Source organism: Phaseolus vulgaris, chromosome 5 (genome assembly GCF_051622355.1).
Source record: "Phaseolus vulgaris cultivar YP4 chromosome 5, ASM5162235v1, whole genome shotgun sequence".
NCBI lineage: Eukaryota > Viridiplantae > Streptophyta > Magnoliopsida > Fabales > Fabaceae > Phaseolus > Phaseolus vulgaris.
This window is the reverse complement of record NC_143502.1, coordinates 19,917,858-19,924,730: the sequence shown is the minus strand read 5'-3', so window position 1 is coordinate 19,924,730 and position 6,873 is coordinate 19,917,858.

Here is a 6,873-nt window from a genome sequence, read left to right as displayed (position 1 = left end):
TAGCCCATGGTAAGACGACCTAGCTCGAAATGAATAGAGTCATCCGAGTATAGGCACCCTATGAAGACGAATTTGTTGTTGAATTATTTTTGTCAGCACATGGTAAGACGACCTAGCTCGGAATGAATAGAGTCATCCGACTATAGGCGCCCTGTGAAGATGAATTTGTTGTTGATTTATTTGTTTTGGCGCATGGTAAGACGACCCAACTCAGAATGAATAGAGTCATCCGAGTATAGGCGCCCTCTAAAGATGAATTTATTGTTGTTGATGAATTATTTGGTATGATGCGCAGTAAAACGACCTAACTCGGTGTAAGTATAACTATCTGAGTATAGGCGCCTAATAATAGGTGTTATTTAAGCAAGGAAATCGTTTGATAGTGCATGACCAAGCTCGGAGTAGATGTGACTATTCGGGCAGGCGCCCTGCAAGCTACGTAGTGAATGCCCGAGATTGAGAAAGGGCGTGTGTCATGTTGAAGAAAAAGGTTGTCTTAACCATGAAGGCATCACTCCTTAAAGGTTAGATTTTTCTATCAAGAGAGGTGAGTTATTATTTTCCACGCTTAAGTTGGTAAAAAACTGTTGTATTATTTGTGTTAAATGAGTTGAGTTAATTGGTGAAACGTTGAAGCATGCATTTGTAGAGATGAAAATAAACTATGTAATAAATCCCAAAACCAGTGTACATCAAAAGGTTCATAAGCGCTGAATAAAGCGAAGTGTTTAAAATGTCAAAGTATCAAGAGAGTTAAACATATAAATAAATATTACAGACCATAACAAAATTTGGTTTAATCCTCCCTTAGTTGACCATCGACCACGATTTTACCGGACTCAGCTTTAAAAATCTAGGGTAGGATGGACCACCACTACTTGTTCCAAAGCTGCCTCGAATTCTATGAGGTAGGATTGGGCAACGTCTTTCTTAAAAGACTCAGTGGCCTTGGTGAGGTCTTCCCCTCTGCGGGTTACCTCCTTCTCTAACTCCTTGATTGTGGACAAAATTTTGTTATTTTCTTCGTTTAAGCTCATTGCCTTTTGAGGCTTCTCCATTTGGGGTTGTTTAGCTTCTTCACTCAGATCAGTCAGGTGCTTGGTTTCAACTCGGGTATTAAGACGGTTGATTTAAGCTCGGAGATGTTCTACTTCCTTCTGAAGCTCCACATTCTCCTTAACCCTTTGATCCTCAGCAGCCTTCCGATCTCGTGCCTAAGCAATAACCAAGAGCCCCTTGACGAATGCTTGCCCAAATTGCTTCATGGTGTCATGAAGAAGGTGATCTTCGTCATAGGCCATGAGCATAGCCTTATCCTTGCTGGGCAGAAAGAAGGTATCGCCATGGGTTGGGATGTCGAAATTGGGGTCCCACAGACTTTTCCCCCTTGAGCTCTCGGCCTCTCATTCTTGAATGATGACGACCTCTTGGTGTGGAGCTCGACCATATGTATGAGAATGCTCTCAACAAAAGAAGCAATCGCCTTCCTTTACCTCTTGAAGACGAGCCTGAAGGTGGTATGAAGTCTTGGTTGTTGGGCAATCATCACTGGAGTTTTCCTCTTCTGGGTCAAAGATTCCTTGGGCATGCCAGCAGTCACCCTCATCTTTTAGCTAGCTCGGCAAGCTCCTCTTTTCTGATATTGGATAACATTCTCTCTGTAAATAAAACAAGTAAATGATTAATGGCAATAATAGAGTTGGCTTTACCAAAGGTAGGAAACGAGGAGTACCAATATAGGCTTTCAAGGCACCAAGGAGATACTCTTTGGTTAGCATATAGGAGGTGTCAAAGACAACCTTCAAGTTCGTAAAATATTCGCATATCCCCTAATCTTTTGGTGATATGTCCTCCAGGCACCGAACACTCTGGAATCTGGGTTCGGGGTCCAATATAAGGGAAATTTGTCCAGTAGGATCGGATCTCTTGTGGAAGCTCAGATTTTAAGGAATTTACCTTAAAAGTTTTTGTATGAAGACTGAAAGAGGGTGAGTAAAGTTCTTCCAAGGGCACTGTTTAAGGAGACTCACAGTTGACGATCCGAATGTTTGGCCTCAAAGAAGTACAAAAAAACATTCATAGTTGGCGAAATGCCGAGCTGTGAACACAAGATGGTAAAGGGACAAATAAATGCCCAACAATTTGGATGTAGCTAGACAAGAGCTACTCGAGCTCGGTTAGTAACTCCTTTTCGAAAATTGACAAAGGAAGATACAAGAGAACTGTTCCTGTCCCCAACTCTAACATGGAGGAATTGCTTTGTCGCTTCCTTACCCCGCCTATGCAACTGTGCTATCTGCAAGAATGCTCTTAGAACCTTCTCCGGGAACTTCAAATGCAACCTGCAAAACACACAGACGGCGCCTCTAGCGGCCGTTTGCACTCCGACGCTCAAGTTAGGTCACAGAATCACCAACAAAAATCATGTGTATCTGTATCTCTCTCTAATTCTCTTTTTATTCTCTCTCTGTGTCTGTGCCTAACAGAATTCTGTTACGTTATCCTCTGCGTGTGTCAGAATTCTGTTACGCTATTGTGCGAAAACGTACCACACTCTGTAAAAACGTGGGTGTGTGTGTTTTCTGTGTGTACCTTTCACGACGCGGTGTGCACCTTTATCTTGGCCGCGCCCCTCTCAGATGGTGACATGTGGAGGCATGCAATTCACATCTAACCGTACACGTGCCACTACCTGAAGGGCTCTAGCGCATCTCTTTGTGCGCCTAAGTTATTCCCTTGCGGAGTAACTTAGTGCGTTTCTTCCATCTGGGTGAATCGCACACTCCCAGGAGAACGCCAGGTGTGGCTGGACTAGGCACACTCACCAAGCATTTCTCTCTACATACACGATTTCCCCTTCACGATGTCATGCACATAATGGGTTAAGAGAGTCACCAATCACTGACTGGTTTACTAACTCCCTCAGGCCACTCTCGTGCACGATTCTTCCGGCGAGCAGCTCCTCTTTCTCTGAGATATGATCATGCGAAGTCCATGCGTAATGCTCTCGCTGGGACTCTCAGTCCCAGTTTAACTGCCTGTAACACGAAACCCCGATGACCATGCACCCGATGACTGATCGGTGCTCTATTGCTTCTCGCGTTCTCCCCCGGGTGTTTATGTTGGAACTGATCTGTCGGTGGCCACTCGGTTACTGACCACCGATCTCCATACGGGGTGATCTCCTCCCTGATTTCTCTGCCACCTGATCCACGTGTCACCCTGCGAGTGATCCACGTGGTTATCTTCTGCTGACGTCATCGACTACTGATGACCGACCGGATCACAAGCCCCCTAGTCTCGAGCTGTGAACTCGTTCTCAGCGAAGAGACTAAGTGGTCGCGCTCTCGGTCCACGTGGCAAGTGGGGCCTCATCACGTGCCACCTCACGTGTTGCTTTTTGACGTTATGACTTCCTCCCTTAATCTTGCGACACGTGGACGCATCAACGGTCAGCGTGGAGTGTCGCTAATGCTTCCCTTATTCAAATAGGCGCGCGCCTTCACTGTTGCATCATCTTCTTCCATACTCCAACTCTCAGACTTGCTTCGAATCTCCTCTCTGCGCGCCCAACTTTCGTCGAGCTTTCTACCTCAAGACCTTCCGCGATCATCTAAAGGTATGACTTTTCTTCTTCCTTGATCCATTTAGGTTCTTTTCACCGATTGCATTCATCTCTTTCCCTACCATGCATTCATCTTCTCTGTTTTTCTTCTTCTCCACCCGCGCTAGGGTTTTTTGCATTTCTCACTTCGCTTTCTACTTCTCCCTCTTCCTCTTCTTCGCCTAGACCTTTCTTTCTTCTTCCCTTCCTCTGTTTTTCACCGAACCATTCATCATTCCATCTTCTTCCGTTCATCTGACCTTTTGCTTTCCTCCATTGCAGTTATCTCGCAATGGCTCGTTTGAAGCAAACTGCTCGCATCGTTGCCTCATCCTCTGGTGCACAGCCTTCAGCAAGTGCACCAGCGTCACCTCCACCTGATACAGCTCCCTATCAGGACTACGCCAGGGTCTACGACTGGGCTCCCCTGGCATTGCTGGCCGAAACTTCCACTCAACTACCTAAAGGCCACCTCAAGACCCTTCTGAGCAACGACCCTGATGAGCCCTCCTGCGCCATCGACAGGGAGAACGATTTCAACGTTCGTATACGCATTCCTCCTCGAGGGATGCCAATCTGCGTGGACAATAGGGCTACCAATGGGGTGCCCTTCACCTTCATATACTCCGCCATCTTCAAAAGGTTGAAGTTGCGCTTGCCCTTCACCTTCTTTGAGAAGGAGCTGCTGATGGAGCTGAACGTCGCCCCTTGCCAACTCCACCCGAATGCCTGGGCTTTCATACGGGAATTCGAGATTCTCTGCAACTACTTTGGGCATAACGCCTCAGTAGACGTCTTCCTACATTTCTTCGAGGCGAAGAACCCTGGGGATAGGTCTTGGGTCAGCCTGAATGGAGTTGCTGGACGAGTGATCTTGGGCCTGTACCAGCAATCGTTTAAAGATTGGAAGGGCAGGTTCTACATGATATCTGCTACCCAGCAAAGCCCAACGCTGCTCGAGGGGTTTCCCCTTTATTGGGTTCCTGGAGTCAAGTTTAAGAAACCCCGGGGCCTTGAAGCCATGGCTCCCTACGAGCGTGATCTGTGTAGGTTGCTCCTAGGGGCAAAATATAACTCGGCCCTTCTCATCAAACACGAGTTTGATGTGGTGTCTCTGAAGAAGTACATAGGTAGGCTCTTCTTCTTGCACCTCTTAGAATACTTGCACACTCTCGTGCATACTTGCATAACATTTTATCCACTTGCATAATTATGCCATCTAACTCTTCTTTTTACCCTTGATGTAGACATGACTTCAGGGAAAGATAGGAGGAGGGCATTACTTGAGCTTCCCCAGACCAGGGGAGCCAAGGGGACTGGTTCTTCCTCCTCTACCACCGAGCCCATCGCAGCTCCCCTTCTCTCGGTCGCGCCAGCTGAAGGCCCCGAGCCAGAGAAGAAAAGAAGAAGGCTAGTAAAGGCCTATCCCGCAACTGTGGCGGTCGCAACTGTGGTTGATCCTACCCCCTCAACCGAGGAGGAGAGTTCTGGCTCTCCTCTCATACATCGCAAGAGGAAACACCAAGAGGTTGGGGGGGCTTCGTCTCTTAGGCCTGGGGAAATTGAAGTGGTACAGATCGAGGAGGGTTCACCCCCACCTCCTCCTACTCAACCTGCCTCAGCACCAACTTTCTCTCCCTCCCCTCAGCGCTTACCATCTCCGACGCCTCAACCTTTGTCTCCAACATCACTTCCACCTCCACCCCCAGCGGGCCAAGCTATTGGTCAACCCACTCCACCTGCTGGGAGTGATTCTGCCCACTCGGGGGGTCTCTCAAGACTTCCTGCATCACCACCACCGCCAACCTCTGCTGCTATTGCTGAAGGTGGTGAGGCCAGCTCGCAGCCAAGCAGCTCTGGCGCTAGCAATGAAAATTTCAGTCGGGTCATTGCCTTGGTTCGACATTTCATACGCAGCCGGGAGCTTCTCAAGTGGAGTGGGTAGGAGGTGGACATGCACTTGGCCAAGCAGATAGAGCTTTCCCTAGAGTTTTCCACCCAGCACCGCAAGCAACTAGTCCTGGAGAAAATGATCAAGGAGCTTGAGCACGACAAGGAGTTACTGCAGAGTGACTTTGAGGCTGCCCAAGGGTCCGTAGACCTGATGAGGGATATGGTGGAAAAGTCCAGGAAGGAGTACCTATCGCAGGTCCAAGAGACCATCAAGACTGAGATCTTGATGGGGCAAGCTGTCAACGCTTTGGACAGCGAAGTGGTGGAGTTGAGGAGCAAGGTAATCAACTTGGAGGCTGAGACTTCCTCCCTACGCCAACTGAACTCACAACTAGCGGGGGATCTCAAGTCTACCAAGGAGGAGGCCACTGAAGGGGGGAAGAAACTTGAGAAGGCAGTGGACGAGCTTTCTGCGGTGAAGGTCGAGCTTGTCGAAGCAAAGGGGAAACTGGGAGAAGCTGCCTCTTCCATTGCTTCCCTTACCATTGAGAAGAACGCCTTGGAGACTTCAAAGCAAAAGCTTGAAGCTGACAACCCCGAACTTATGAACGTGGGTGCTGACGCCCTTGCTGATGGGTTCGAGTTGACATTCGAGCAGATTCGTTGCGTTCTTCCTGACGTGGACCACTCGCAGTTCAGCATCTACAACCAAGTGGTAGATGGCAAGCTCATTCCTCCTTCGTAAGTTTTCTTCTTGTAATTTCATATTTCTGCACAATTCCAGTACTTGAAACTTGTATAGACCTTGGTGTGAATATATACTTGCTTCAGCTATATGTTTCTTCTCTCGTATCTTCTTAAGCTTCATCTTTCTTTTTGCACACGACTAACTGTTAACTAGCTTAGGTTTAGCGCGATCTGTACTCTTTGATCTTGGCCTCTACCTTGATCACGACTAACAGCTCCCTTAGCTTTGTCTTTAACAGTTCTTATGCATAGCTTCGTACTAGATGACTGACTAGGCATAGTCTGACTGCTTCGGCTTGTTGTGTAAGAACATGTTTGGAAAAGCTTCCTCCGACAACTCATCAGTCATCGTTCTTCGGTCTTCACCTTGCTTCTTTGTCGCTCTAGCGCTAAGTGCATAGAGGACTTTGACATCGATCGCCAGAGGTGATGCCTTGTTTTGGGGGAAGAAGAGTGTTTCTCGATAGCCCCTCTTATCTTCCCCAAGGTCATCAACCTTGAGCGGATCGGGTCGTTCTCTCCCTTCCTCACTCCTGGGGTGAGAAGGGTTTAAACTAAGGGCTTTACTGGGCCAATATTAGTATATGCCAAGTGGGTAAGGACGTTTGTCGAAATCCTTCCTTTCCCTC